Source organism: Alligator mississippiensis, chromosome 4 (genome assembly GCF_030867095.1).
Source record: "Alligator mississippiensis isolate rAllMis1 chromosome 4, rAllMis1, whole genome shotgun sequence".
Taxonomy (NCBI): domain Eukaryota; kingdom Metazoa; phylum Chordata; order Crocodylia; family Alligatoridae; genus Alligator; species Alligator mississippiensis.
Genome location: NC_081827.1, coordinates 246,356,792 through 246,372,465, shown reverse-complemented (window position 1 = coordinate 246,372,465; position 15,674 = coordinate 246,356,792). Strand labels below are relative to the sequence as shown.

At 47.5% G+C, this 15,674-nt stretch overlaps 1 protein-coding gene across 4 annotated transcripts in view; it reads right to left on the bottom strand.

The window, feature by feature from the left end:
• The window catches only part of SEMA5B (semaphorin 5B), a 336,437-nt gene extending 321,769 nt beyond the window's left edge, over positions 1-14,668 (bottom strand). The window contains exon 1 of one of the 4 annotated variants that reach the window (XM_059727480.1): positions 14,484-14,668. The gene's annotated coding sequence lies outside the window, so the exon portion shown is untranslated. Of the gene's footprint in view, positions 1-13,867; positions 14,283-14,483 lie in introns of those variants that run through there. The other 3 variants (XM_019480389.2, XM_019480390.2, XM_019480391.2) reach the window with 3 other exon arrangements.
• Positions 14,669-15,674: the final 1,006 nt, after the last annotated feature.

The window sequence follows — 15,674 nt, the reverse complement described above, 5'->3', positions numbered from 1 at the left end:
CAGACTTCTTTATTTGAATAAACCCCTTCTGTTTAAGCCAGGCTGCCAGCTCCCTTACCATGGCAAGCATCGGTGGAGAGCAGAGACGCAGCCCAAGCTGGGCAAGCTGGAACTGGGTCCTTAAATTGTAGCGCACAAGTAGGTTTGCATTAAGTTTCATGCCGCTTAATGGAGGGTGCCCATTTTGCATGACAGCATTGACTCTGAGCTCTGTTCTCCAACCAGACAGGGGCACGGAGAACTAGTATTTCTACTGTAATAAAAAAGGAGAATGAAGCTTTTCAGAAGCAAGCATGCTGTGTCCCACTTACCCCATTTATTAGAACCATAAATGAACGGCAAGAGAGAGATCAAACAATTCGGGGTGGTTTTTTTTTTTTAATTTCCTTCACAGTTCACCTTTAAATATCTACACGGTTCTACCTTAGGGAGGACTTCATTTCAGTACCGAATATACTAGCTGACAGCATCTTTTGGAAGCCTTTTAAGTGAAAGGTGCTGAGGAAGTTATCAGGCACACAAAAATGCATTTAGTTGATAAAATAAAATTCAAACTTGTTCTTTAAACTCTCTTCTGCCATCCGCCTTGCCATCAAGTTGACACTTCTGACAAAAAGAGAATTCGCCTTCACTATGTTAGGATGATTTAATTTTGTATTAGTTGTTGTTACACACAGAAAAGATACCCATCACCACTGTATCTTGCCTGACTTTAATGGGGGAACATGGGGGAAATGAGTATCTCCAGGCCCCACTGCACAAAAAAGGAACCAGCCAGATCTTCCTAAGCATACGAGAAAGAGAAAATGTAAAATTGGCACTGGAGTCAGCACTCTTCTGCTGTCACCCTGGCACAGGCATTGGCCTAAGGCAGTGGCACCCAACCTTATGGGCACCACAGGCCAGATGAATGGCAGCAGGTTGGCCCGGATGCCACCTGCCACAATAAGCCACCTGCCACCCGGATCCAGCCGTGTGCCAGCCCAATCCAACGTGCCAGACAGATCTGGTACACAGGGCCATGTTACCTGTCCCATATGTCCAGTAATTTGGCAGCAGGGGAGCTGCAATTAATGCTGTGCACCAAATGTCCTGCAGGTGAGATGGCATGGCTCTGCAGGCTGGATCTGGCTCAGGGGCCGGGGCAAGTCATTTCATTTCTCCCTTCCCCAGTTCCACTCACTTCCCCCTGTAAAATAAGTGACATTAGGTTTCCCTGGTTAGTGTCCATACAGCCCCCATGCAATGGCAACCAGGTGTTACAGTCTGGCAAAAGCACTAGGATGAACCTAGTTTTAAGTTCATCATGGAGGCACAGAAGGGAATTGGTGAGGTTTTATTCACCAAGGTTACAAGAAATAATGGCCACAAGCTAGCAGAGAGCAGATTCAGACTGGACATTAGGAAGAACTTCTTCACAGTTCGAGTGGCCAGGGTCTGGAACGGGCTCCCAAGGGAGGTGGTGCTCTCCCCTACCCTGGGGGTCTTCAAGAGGAGGTTAGATGAGTATCTAGCTGGGGTCATCTAGACCCAGCACTCTTTCCTGCTTATGCAGGGGGTCGGACTCGATGATCTATTGAGGTCCCTTCCGACCCTAACATCTATGAACCAACATTGCAGGTATTTAAACGTGACTTTATTTTCTTCTTGCTTTCTTAAATCTGCTGCTAAATGCAGCAGGGTGAGACAGGTGTTAAGTTGCTAGTTCTCTTTCCTCTCACACTCCCCTCCCTTTCCCTGCAGTTGTATCTGATCCCAACATCCTTTAACAATAAGAACTACTTGCCTGCACACCACCACGTTTCAATACCCTGGTACTGCTTGGTTTCATACCAGCCGAAGAGGCTGCTTTCCCCGGTAGCTTTGATGTTTGTGAGTATACACAAGATTTCACTTGCCAGAGATGCCTGAGGTTTAGCCTACAGGTGACTGATTTGATGAAAACACTCTTAAAAGCCTCGACAGGAGGCAAAACTGCAACAAATTCAGCTGCCTGGATGACCGAGAATGCAGAAACAGCAATGGCCACAGTATGCTTCCTTTTGGTACAATCTTCCAGCTCCTAAATTATAGGGAAAACATCCAGCTGGGCAAAGTTTAGCCACCAACGTTTTAGATCACTGCCTAGCTCTCTATAGGGTGCCGTCTGGGATTACGCGGCTATATTTAAGTTCCCTGCTTGGAAACGGGGTGGGGGGGCGAAGGAGGGGCGAAATCCAATCCCGTGAACGCAGGGCTTTTATTCAAACTCTGTAGGACAAAAAAATGGAAGCAGCAATATAAAATGCTTTGTTACATTTTGGAAATTAATAGCAGCCCATTTGTATCAAATAAATGCTGTCGTAGTTGAACCAACACAGATTGCAGGCACATTTGCAGCTTTCTGCCTTATAAAAGAAGCCAAAGTTTTCCGGAAAGATCTTCCTACATCAATCTGCCTTGAAGTGCTTCCTACAATCATGATAATCTGTTCCAGAAATGGTTTGTAATAGAAAACACCATTTCAAAGCGGCATATGAAGTACATTTCCAAAAGTGCTTTCAGTTACACCTCAATTGCAAATATGCCACCGAACCGCTTTTTCATCTGGGAAGGCTGGCTGTGATAAGCATGCATTTCTTCCCTGATCTGCTGCCTTCTAATCATGTCTGTCAACGAATTGTAACTGAGAGACATGCTAGTTTTGCTATTCAAAACAAATCCGGGCCATCTACATTACGCCATTGCATTTTAAAGAGGAGCCTATTAGGGTTAAAAAGCAACTGAGCCAAAAGAGCAATCCCAATTTGCTCGCTGCTCTGGTTTCAAAGCAGATATCCTCAAGTGGGAACTGCAAGTCCTGTGCACACTCAAAAATTTTTTTAAAAGTAGCCTGACCCTGTTTTATTTTCAGTAAATGGAAGTGTTACTATCTCACTAGGTGCAGGGTGAGGTCTCTTCCTGGTTCACAAATAAGATCTTGGATTGCTGCAAAGTCTTCTTGAAATCATTGGGTTGGATCCTCAGATGATGGAAGCTGCCATAGCTCCAGTTAAGCTGGTCAATGGTTCAGGGCCCTGTTACACGGTAAATTTAGATGCTCTTCAACTCTGGACTGGCTGCATGTTAACACCCTTATGTGGTTTCAAGCATTCATTATGCAGCTCAAAATTAAGCCACTTCAGGGCAAGATTATCTCTAATCCACTTAACCTTACTAAGGTGTGGCCCCTCCCCACAGCTGTTCAACCCAAATTGAAGTTTTCCTGTATTCCAGGATGCTCCAGGGCTGCACCGCTGGCTTTGCCCAGAGGAAGCAGCAAGTTGGTTAGGGTGGCAGCTGCCCAAGCATTTCGTGGAGACTAAGCACCCCTTCCCTGGAGCGCCCGGTGGCTGCGATGCATCCCGTGTTGTCCCACCCCATGGCCAGCAATCCCTACCCCCATCCACAGGCACCCCATCCCCCGGTCACATCAGGCCCTGCCATCCCCTGGGATTGCTGGGGATGCTTCAACCACCTTTTACCCTCCAGATTGACAGGGGCTCAGATTTAGGGGTGTTAAAGAGTTTTTAATCACAGAAAAACACAAGAAACATTATGGGGTACCACCTCCGCCTGGGGCCATGAACAGCTCCTATAGGACTCGTCCCTTCTCACCAAGTGTGTAATGGCAAGTCACAGCCATGCAGCTGAAGGACAGTCAGAGACAGGTTTTTGCCTTAAGGTGCAACTGCTCCACTAAGCTGAACAACACTAAGCCGGTTAATATTTGTGTGGGTTACAGTGTAAGGTGTAACAAAGCTCTTATCTGGCCTGCTTATGTATGAAAGCGCTGCTCAACGCAAGGAAAAAAATCCAGCTCTTCATTTTTTTTCCTGATTCCATCAGTCTCAGCAAGAAAACCAGCAATCTTCATCCTTTTACTTTTATTACTAATCAATTTTGTCTCTGTGCCTGATGCCGAAGCATTTGGGGGAAGGATGTTTATCTAATTCTTTAAAGAAAACACCTTTTTCCACTGATTTTTAAAAGCCATAAGCACCCCAAACACTCTACCGTGATCCACAACACAATTTACCCTAAGAGCAGAAGTGTTCCCATGCCTAATTTAAAAAAAAAAAAATTGTTTCCAGTGCATTTTAATTAAAATGTAGAAACACTTCTCCTGATCTAAAGGTTTAAGAGCTTACATCTTACCAAACCTAATTGGGAGGTAAATTTGACCCACCACATAACAAACACGTCTGCCCTCGAGTGTTTGGATTCCCATTCCCAGCCAACGTGTGCTCTCAGTTGCTTTAGTGCAGCTCTCAAGCCTGCAATGGGCTTGCACCCTTGTAATTGAGAGTAAAATTTGGTCCAGAAGCTTTTCATGGCTGCTCAAGCCCTTTGGGAGCTTTGTAAATGGATAGCAGGCCATACTGCCAGAAAACAAAAAGTTTTCATTAAATGATAACATCTCTCCCAACTAAAAACAGAGATTGTGTTACTTAGAGGAAGGTTTGACTTCTTTCAGATAACAATTATCACAGTTAAGGCCAGTAACAGCCTGGCATTATACTAATAACTTTCTGAAGCCGCGTCAAGAACGTCTGCATTGTGTTGCAACAAGGAGCTTGATCCTGCATAATCCTGTTCACAGGTAGCTTAACTGAAATGAATAAAACGTCATGGTAAGGACTACTTGCAGGAGTCAGGGCTTGCCGATTCAGGTCATGCGTTTGCCAGGGTAGCCTGACAGTTGCTTATTAGGCACTAGCACCAAACTCTCCTGTCCCACTTCGGTTTAAAAAGTCATCTTCCCCTTCTCGAGCATTTTCCAGTTTCTGAGTAGAGGGGGGTGCTATGTGTGAGCCACTGTTCGCACACTTCCACAATGAGCTGAGCCCACGCTATGCATTTCTGCTTTTCAGCAACCACTGCTGTTCCAGTTTGCAATGGCCCGTAATTCTCTGGGGGTGTTCTTGTTATTCTAGCTTTTCCTCACTCGCGTACCTCTGCATCTCAACCAAGACCTGCAACATTTCTTTCTGTCCCGTTCTTGGGGGGGCCCTACTCCTCCTTCTTGATTTGCAGCTTGGTATGCTAGTCTAATCTTTGCCTCGTCTTCCACCTCTGTAAATGCACCTCAGTCCTGACCCACAGCTCTTTGCTATTCCTGTCCAGCCAACCTCCCACAGGTTCTACCAACAGCATCCGGTTTGGTCTTGTGCAAGGTATCCTTGGAGATAATCATGGAAGACCCACATGAACGTCAAAGACTGGGAAAATATGTGAGAGACTCCAAAAGTTCGTTCTTTCGAGCTTCTCAATGACAAGCATACGGGGTAACTAGATTACCGTCTAACCGTACCTGTAAGAGTAAGTGGTCCCCTAAATTTAGCAGACAAAATACAAAAAGGGCCAATGACTAAAACTGATCAGAAGACAACTGCAATTTTTGTTGACAGTGAGAGCAATTAGCCAAGGACCATGGTGAGTCTCCTAACATGGGCAATTTTTAAATTAAGAGTAGATTTTTTTTTCTGAGAAAGATACCTAGTTCAAACAAGAACTAATTCATAGAAGCTTTTGTGGCCTAAATGTTTTACGGGGCATCAGATGGTTATAATGACCCTTTCCAGACTTTTCTGTGAATGACAAGAGGAAAAAGACCTCAAAATGGGATTCAAAAGTAAAGTGTAATGCAAGCAGAAAAATCCCGAGGGCCTTCATCGCACATGCACTGCCATCAGTCCACAGGGTGAAGCCTATACACATTCACCATGTGAGGTATTGAGCTTACCACGAACAATTTTAGATGTGTTGACCTCGATGCTCACTGTACTCATGGAACCAGAAATAATACAACACTGGGAGTAATCTTGTCCAGTTGGCTTTTCAACTAATTTAGCCTTTTGGATGCCTTAGCACTTGAACTTTACATAGAGCTTCTTGGCAAGGAAGAGTGGCATCAAAATTTCAGCCTTCTCAAAATTAACTCATGCCAGCTATCCTCAGTAGCACTATCATTATCTGTGAAACTGTGTTCAAATGAAGAATCAATAAATAAATATGAAGAAGAAATTTAGGGGAAACGAAGTGGTATTCACATTCCAGCAGTATAATGAATTCATAAGTCTCCGAGGCAAAGCAGTGAAGCCCAGCTTGACAAGGCAACCCAAGACAAGTAGGTGAGCAAAGCTCATTCCAAATATACGTTGTTTTAATATTTCAAAGACATATTACAGGGAACACTCATCACATTAGCAGTATCGTGTTTTATATTCCTGATATACCGTCCTAGTCAAATAGAGCAGATAGCTGGTAAATGACTCTCCCAGGAACAATTTCTGTTGGTTAAGGGGGAAAATGTTAAATTTAATAAGATGTTACTCACTTGCGTTTCTTTTAATTAAATATATATATTTACATAACAAAAATGATCTGCCCTTGCTACATGTCCTTACAGAGGTGAGTGTCTTTTCTTCAGCTGCCAAGTAATTTACTCAGGCGAGCAAAGGGCTGCAAGACTCAGGTTACCCAGCAAAACCGTTAAGGAGAGAGCTGTATAGTCTTTTAATGAAGCAATGAATTGATGCCACTTAAATGCATGCTTATAATTTAGCCTGTGCTTAAGGCCTTTCCTGAATTGGGACCTGGGAGTCAGATGTAGGTCCTACCCCCATCTCTGCTACTGATCTTACTGAGTTCCCTTGAGCAACTCTCTTATGGGTAGATTTGTCTTACGATTAAACCCCCATTACATTTCAGCCTTTAAAAATATCACTAGGCACCAACCTGCCTCTGTCGGCACCATAGATGGAGGGAGAAAATATTATTTGGGGGGGGCTAAGTGCATGCATTAGTACGAGAACTACAACACCCATTGTGCTCTGCGCGGTGCAACTAGGCTGGGCATCATAGAGGACAGTCTGGTTTTCTGCTACTCTGTCCTCTATTGATACAAAACCCGACGCCTTTATGCCCTCTATTTTTCCCTTAAAGAAAAGGGGGGGATTGGTCCTTTTAGTGGTTACTCTTAAAGAGAAAAATAGAGGACATAAAGGCGTCAGGTTGCATATCAATAGAGGACAGAGGACAACCGGACTGTCCTCTATGATGGCCATTCTAGATGCAGCGCATGCATGGTTATCCTCTTCTTCCTCAGCCGTGCGGAGCTGAGCATTCATGGCGTGCTGGCCGGGCTGCACACTGAGCGGTGCCGTGGTGCTGCTGCTGTTGCCATTCGCTGCAAAATTAGTTTGTGGGGGCTAAACCCCAGCCTTCTGCCGCCTATGGTCAGCACCTAAATACCTTTCAAATCTGCCCCTTACTTTCTCTCCCTGGAGATATTACTGCTTATCTACCACACAGGGGTATCATGAGAGCCAATGCACCTGGCTGTGTAAATCACTCATCAGCCTTACATGGAAGAAGCCATTTATTTTTTCCATCAGGAACTTGCCAGCACCTTCATGACACCCTCGTGATTAATTTGTACTGCAGAGGTACGTAGGAGCCCTGCCTAGCCGCTAAGTCTATGGTGCTGGATATCAGGACACCCGCTTTCCCCCAAGACTTCCTCCCATGCGTTGCCCACATTTCTAGGCTCGGTGCAGAATACAGGACACCTGAATTCCTCTTACTTTAGCTATTTGAATTGCAATCCTAATGAAGCGATAGTGAAGCTGCCCTAAGTCTGGAGAAGCATGTGAGATGTCAGGCAAATGTCGAGGCTCCCACTCTTTGCTCTTTAGTGTTAATGCCCTTCAGATGTACCGTGGGCTCTGGAAAGGTCACAGAGTGGAATATTATGTGGACTTACAAACACACACCAATTCCCCATGCAGCGCACCCAACGTTTAGGCAGAAAGGGGTTTTAATCGTTTACAGAGGGTAGAAAGAAAGGGCAAGCAGGAGAAGCTCTAATCCCGTTAAACTCTTGAGACCAGCCCAATTTGCTCCTCCATTTCAGAGACCAGCTCAAAAGTACTCTCAGGACCTGGGCTGGCCTCTGCTGCCTTCCACCTTCTAGCCGGGCCAGCCACAATGAGCTTCCTAACCATTTCTTGATCTGTCCTAAACCAGCCTTCCACTTTACAGGACAAATGAGCCACCTTGAGCGGAAACTGCAAGAAGAAACACCGTGGATGTGGTAAGGAAATACAGAGCACTGATGAAACCCTGGACAAGAGGACAGCCTTAGCGGGCAGCCTTTAAGTCTTTTAGTCCTGACCTTGCATTGGAGCCATATAGACAGGTCCAGCGTTCTCCTAGCGCTTCTTTGATGTCTGTGTGACTCCACAGACGCACAAAGCCCATCTATCTGCATGGATTCAGACCCGGTGAAGTGCTGATCCCATGCTTTTTATTATGCACAACCAGCGCAGTTAAGCAGTTTGGTTTCTATCCCTTGTGTAACCACTAAAAAGACCTGGAGGCTGGTATCTCCCCCTTCCTTGTGCTCTACCCAGTCACCGCTAGTCATTTTTTTAGAGCCGCTATCTGACCCGCAGGTCAGAACACTTTTTATGTTTCAACCAAATAAGTAACTTTCATTCTTTCATGTTACCGTTGTTCTTTCAAATTATCTTTGAATTCAAGACGCTACTATTAAAATGAAGAGCATGCAACATATATCCATCACAGTTAAAATACTCTCTGCCTGTGGATGGGTGTAATTCATTCCCTGATTCACGCACCCACTGTTCCTCCAGGGAGTTTCACACATTTCCATGAGCTCACAGCACCGGATTTTTGCATTTGAATCTCTGTGTTCGCTATAAAAGATGTGTAAAACCTCATGTAGCCAGACACAGACAGCTTGGCTACACAATGCACATCTTAGGAGGCTCTAGGGTGTAAATTATTCCAAAAGGAGTCTGGAATAAATTACACTGAATAAATTGACTCCAGATCCACCTGTTTTGAATGGTGGCAAATATGTTTTGCCAAAGGCACCCGCTTTTGCTCAAACCAAGCGCTCGTTGAAAGTCACGGCGTGAGGAGTCTTGGAGAGACGCAACCTGCAGGAAAGTCACAAACCTTTAAAGGACAAATTGTTTGTGGATTGGTTTCTTAAAGGCTCAGTCCTCCAGTCTTTACTCGCACAAGCAAAGGCTGCAAGCAGCCTCTCTGCTCCCCGTCCAATTATGCAGGTCTCCAGGAATGTCCTACCAAAGGCACAAGGCCTTATGGCCTCTACTAACTACTCAAGGACGGGCCCTTGACATCTCACAGGATTAGACTCTTACACATTAGACCTAATTTTGGAGCTCATTTCATGGATCCGAAGGCAGGGACAAGCTCTTGGAGCTCAGCAGAGTATACATAACTATACATAACAAAACACATAACTATGGGTGCGTCTACATGTTCACTAATGTGCTTTTGCTAATGCGCATTAAATTTAGTACTCCATTGTGAGGGACCAGAAAAAGGCTCATTACCTTATTCATGGAGTCTTTGGAAAGGACCTTGCAGATCGTCGGGCCCAGCCCCCTTGCTCTAGGCAGGAAGACGATTGGGGTCAAGTGACCCCAGCGAGGTGACTGTCCAGTCTAACCAGTCTAGCAGGTGACTGTCCACCCAACCTTATTTTAATGCACATTAGTGAAAGCACACCATTTTTTGTAATGCTTTAATGCATGTTAAAATAAGCTAATGCGCATTAAAGCGCGCATATAGATATGCCCTGTGATTTTGATTTGTGGGCTGCTACATCTCAGCTAGCCACATGGACCAAAAGAGTGATTCTCATCTAGGGGGCTGCGATGCCCTAGGGTGCCTCCATTCCCTTTCAAGGGTGCCCCACAATGTTAGCACTGTTGCATGTTGCAAACATGATTCACAAGATAAATCCAGAGATTTCAAAGAGAAATCCACACTGTTAAAAAAAACCAAACTATTCTACCCTGTTTGTACGCTGAGTGCTTTGCAACAGAAGAACTGCTCTGTTTTTCTGTGATCAAAACCTGAGCGAAAGCCAGGACCTGACATTTGCCGAGGGGTGGCTGGCGTCTAAACAAGTTGAGAACCGCTGCACTAACAAGTTGCTGCACAGTGGATAAAGTCCAGGCTTTGTAACCAGCACATTGCAAATTGTTTGGTTCCTTAAAATAACCTACCAGGCCGAGTGCATTTTATTTTGAAACCAGGAAACACACAAGCATTTAGTCAGCTCTAGGAGGCAGGTCACCCACAAAGGTCAGAAGCTGTGGCATCTGATGAAGGCCTGACCCTGCATGGTACCGATTCTGCCAGACACCCGACTGACACAAGTCAAGAGCACTAAGCACGCACAGATCTGAGGTGCAGCCCATGCAAGGACACAATCCTGCACTTCTTCCACAACCTACAGCTGAATGACAAACAATCAGAAGTCACCCAGACTTCTGATGAACTCTCAGTGTGCTCATGATTGATTGGGGGATTAAGCCTAGCAATTAGCACGTTTGCTTGTGATCCGTTTGAAGTTCCCTAAAAAGGAAAGACAGTTTTCTTTGACCAGCACAGGCTTAAATTTAAAGCAGGCCAGTAGTCCTATGCCTGGAAAAAAAAGCTGCTTTCTGCAACCAGGTAACATCCTTCTTGCATAATTACATGCCGCATTTATTGAGTTTGGAAAACTTGGTTCATAGCCGTTTGTTCTGTAACAACACCGGTTCTCCTATGCCAGTCGTGAGAAGTTTGCAGAAAACCAGGATACATTTTATGGAGCTTAAAAACTGCAAATGCCCTTCTTAGAGTATTTAATATAGGCCACAATCCAGCAGTGCACTAGCTGTTTCTTAGCAGCTGAGAGTTGCCAGCATGCTTAAGAGCTTTGCTGGCTTTGGTGTACAAGCCTTGAATCTGGAACAGAGGACAGCCACCAGCACTGCTGTCCGCCACAAATCACAGGAATGGGACAAAATGATGAAGGCAAGCTCCACTCTGAACAGCCTATGCAGGACAGAAAGCACTGTCCGCCTCCAAAAGCTTCCGCAACCTTGTAGTCCTTATTCAGATAACTCCCACTGAGACTAATGGGAATTTTGATGAAGGGCCTCAAGATTAAATGCACCCTTACATCTCCCAGAACATGCAGCTGTCCAGGAGAAAAGGAAGAAGGACACTGAATTACAAAGCATTTCCAGGCCTGTGCGGCACACCTTGCTAGAAGAGTGCAATTTCTCTTTCCTAAGCAGGGGAGCTCACAAAAAAAGAAAAAAAAAAACAGTAATAGAAAAAGGAACGGGTATTTTGTTCCAAATTCCAACTGAAGTCTTTCTACAGCACACTCTTCACAGCAATGATTAGCATTACAGTGGGGCTAGCTGAGCAGTGCCATAGTGCCTCAAAGCAATCCCTTTGCATAAATCAGGATAATGTGCATTAGAATATTCCAAGCTCGGCCATGTGCAGAGGATCAGCATAAGGCCTCTGCATCGTTTCCATCCTGTTTTGAGGCCCCAGCTAGAGTTGGTGGACGAGGTGCAACAGGATCCGCTGCACAAACAACCACAGTGAATTTCTCCGGGGTCTGTCCAGCAATTTCAACCGTGATCTGAGCCACCGTTACTTAAAGCAACTCATAAATATCAACAAAAAAAACAATTACTACTATGATTCCCACTATCTATTTCAATTTGCCCCGTATTTATTTATTTTTACAATCTTTTCTGAGCCTAAACCCGTAAAAGTTGTGGAGTGGTTTCTAAAAACAGCCTTTAAGCAAACAAACATTCTTCCTTCTGCAATATTTGAAACTTAAACATTACAGCCGTAAAAACCCATAAGTGAAACTGGCTACAAATCAAAGTACAACTAGCTCCAGCAATTTTCTTTGCCCAAAATGAGACCAACGGAAAATTAAAACATAGGAAAGAAAGGTGACAAGCAAGTTTTGATTTGGCTTCCCCCCGTCAGCGATCCTAGTTTCTAATGAAATGCATTCATTTGTCGCCTGATTTTTCTACATTAAAACACATCAGTTTTATACCAAAAGTTATGCAGAATACAAAGATGCCAACCGCGTAGGTACAGGAAAGGTTAAAGGTTGCATGTGTTTAAAAAAGAAAAAACAAATCTATATGCCTGATCGATATATTCCCCTAGGCTAGAGCCAGATGAGTTCTCAAAACAAGCGAAGGACAGAGAACAAAATGCCCATTTCTCTTTCTGGTATGAAAAGGCGTGCTGAAAAGTTTGATCATGCCGTCAGTGAAATCAATGAGAGTTTTGCCGCAAACTTCATAGCAAAAGCAGAGAACCTTATCATTTCAGCCTTCTTAATAGGAAAAAAAAGTGGCTTTGAAACCAGATGGTATTATTTCGACTCCAAAAGATGTAATTGGGGGGGGGAAAAACCCAACTTAGGCATGTTGCAAATGGCTGCAAGTCTGGAGTAAAACAATGGGGGCCTTGATCATGCGACACCTACTCAGGTGAGCAGTCACTGAAATCAGCAGCCAGGGCTATCGGATCATCTCCAGTGCCTGGGCACATGCTCGCTAATGCCTGACACAAACTCCGACTCGGAGCTGCAAGGAGCAGATTTCTTTGTGGCATTGTTTGATACTGCCCCCTTTTGCCAAACAACAAGTCAACAGCCTGGATTGGAGCCACGGGAAAAAAAGAACTTTTCATGACATGCATTTGTTTTCGGTAAAACACGACCATGCAGATGGTCTCGCTTAACCCTGACACTGCCGCTCAGAGCTCCGCGGAGAAATTATGAATCGTGGCTATACAGATTTGAAACTGGTGGCGGGGCAAGATCCTTTCTTTCCGCCGGCAGAAATCGGACGGCAAATTGTTCTCCGAGAAAACGCTCTCCTTACTCCTCGGGATTTGTAGGGGGATTTCTGGTGTCAACAGGGGAGTCGCGTGCTGACTTCGGTGGGAGCTCTACCTGAGCAAAGACTGCGGGATCTTGGCACGCATGATCCACATCAGTCATTTTTCTCCCCCCAATCCTGGGAAAGCGAGAGGTCAGTCAGGCCAGACCACCAGAGCCATTTTAATTAAGCATTTGTTTCACCTTCCTCCGAAACATCTACATCCCCAGGCACCCCCAGCATTGAGGCACTGGGTGGATTTTTAAGGACCCCCTCCCCAGGCCCTCTGGCTACACAAACTGATGGGGGCCACCTTGCTAGAAGTCATTCCCAGTTGCTACTTCCCTTCTCTCCCCACTCCCTCCTTGAGGCTTTTGTCTTCTGAGCAGCTTTTTTTTAAGGAAAAAAAAAAAGAAAAGAAAAAGCCCTCCCTGTGGCTTGCACCATTTAATCCCTCTGGTTGCCTCCGTGCCTTGCGGGGGTCAGGCGAGGGCAGGCGCTGTCCATTTCCCCAGCCCAACCACAGGAGACGAGACACCGAACAAAGCAAATACCCACATGCGGATGGCAGGAGCCCCCCCGCCCCCAGCCTGTGTCAGGATTAACACACCCCTGACAGGCTGCGGACAAAGCCTCTTTAGGGACAGAAGAAAGGAAAGAACAAAAACATCCAAAAAAAAAAAATCAATCAATCACTCCCCCCACCCCTGCCACCCTCCGCTCCCAAGCAGCACCAGGCGGCACATCCATCCCGGGCAAAGACTCCTACTGTCATCTGTCTGATGCTGACCCTATTCATCACTCAATCCCATTTGGAAGCAAAAGTTTTCGTCGCAGGGGCCAGAAAGCAAATCACAGGAATAAGAAGAGCCGTGCACCATTCAAGCAACCGCTGGAAAAGAAGCTGATGTTTCCACCACCAGCTCCATCCCAACCTGGTTTCCTTGCCTCCCTCCTCTCCCCCTTGCAGCAGTTCAAGACCAGAGTTTTCTCCCTTGGGTGCCTGAGAAACCCCGCACAGCACCCCAACAAGAGCACGAACACTTTGTTCCCCCATCCTCCTCTTCATGTTGGCCTGCACTCACCCGTGCTCTCTAGTGGTCCCCAGCAGCTGCAGGACCCCCAGCCCCGCTGCAACTTCCCAGGCATGGACTGACCTGTCCTGGCTGGGAGCTGGCCCCTTGCCGGCGCCCGTGCCCAGGCAGCTCCATCTCCTCCGCTGGACCGCGGGCAACGAGCGGCCGGCGGCAGGCACCGGGCAGGGGCTGAGGATGCTGCAGCCTCCGCGCACCTTTCTCCGCCGGCCTCGGGCGCTCGCGGTCCGGGGAAGCAGCAGCAGCAGCAGCCGGTTCGAGTCCCGCCCTTGCCAATTTGGGGTGTTGTTTTTTTGGGGAGGGGGGGCTGTTTTCCCTTCTCTCCCCACAGCGAGGCGGCGGCTCTGTGCTGCCCCTCTGCCTCTCCCCCGCCGCTTTTGATCTTCCCCGGGACGTGAGCTGCAAGCCGATGGGCCGCCCCGGCCACAAAGACGAGGAGAGAAGAGGGAGGGGATAAAAATCATCCTGAATTCCCTTCTCCTCCCCCGCCTGCAGCATGCAAACCACCCCCCCCCAAAAAATGCATCTCCCCAGCTGGGGCAGGGACCCCCCCCTCCCCGGATCTCAAGTTGCCAAAGTTTGCAAGCGCCCCCCGCGCCCCACTCACCGCCGCCCGGTGCTTCCCCGCCGCCGGCTCCAGCCTCTCTCCGCCGGGAAGGGAGGGAGGGAAGGGGCGGGCAAGCACTGATGTCAACTAATGCATGCAGGGTCCGGCCGGGAGCACCCGCTCCGCCCGCGGGGAGATGCTCCGGGCCAGAGGTGCCCGCGCCGGGAGCATGCGGCGCGCCCGGGCTCCGGCCGGCGGGAGTAGCGGCAGCGAGACGCTGCAGCCTGCGCGTCCTGCCGGCCCCGCCGCTCCCGGGAGAGGCATTTAACAGCGAGTCCAGGACTCGAAACCATCCGCAGGGCCGGGGAGGGAGCAGGGAACAGGCAGGACCCCCAAGCTGGCGTGAGAAAGCAGAGAGGAGCCTTCACACCTGGGGGGAACGAAGGTTTAGAGGGGATCAGGGAGGTGGCAAGGACTCCCTCTGCACCGCTTGGCTTCACTTCGGGTGGAGCAGGAAGCAAAGGGCAAGTGGTTGTGGGCGACTGGTGCCTCATTTGTCTGGGGGGGCACCCACAGAAGCCAGGGAGGGGGCTAGCAAGCACCTGCAGAAGCCACTGGTGGCATCGGCAGTGGGGACAGAGCTGGTGAGCCCCTGCAGAAGCCAGCGGCAGCGGGGATCAAGCTGACAAGCACCCGCAGAAGCTGCCGACAGCATCAGCAGTGGGGACAAAGCTGGCGAGCACCCACAGAAGCTGTTGGCAGCAGGGACAGAGCTGGCGAGCACCTGCAGAAACTGCCAACGGCATCAGCAGTGGGGACGGAGCTGGTGAGCACCTGCGGAAGCCACTGGCAGCAACAGCCGTGTCGGGGGGGGCACATGGCCCGCTGTGCCTACCCTACTAGTCACCTATGCAGTGTTTTTCAATCATCTAAGTAGCAAGTACCCCCTAACTTCTGAAAATGTTAATAAGTACCCCAACACTCAATTTTCCAGGGGATTTTATATTTACAGACTAATGCGTGCCATATGTTGGAAGAAGGGTTGTGTATATAAGGCCAGAATATGACCAATGTCTGATCTGGTGTGGGTAGGGTTGCCACCTTTTACGTCAGGGGTGCGCAACTCAAGTATGTACCTGGGCTAGAGGTGATGTTGGCCAAAGCTAGGAGGGCTGAACCCAGTACTGTGCAAAGCGTGGCACACCAAATTATTACTGGGGAATTTAAAGCACCACACAGTGTGCAGCGCAC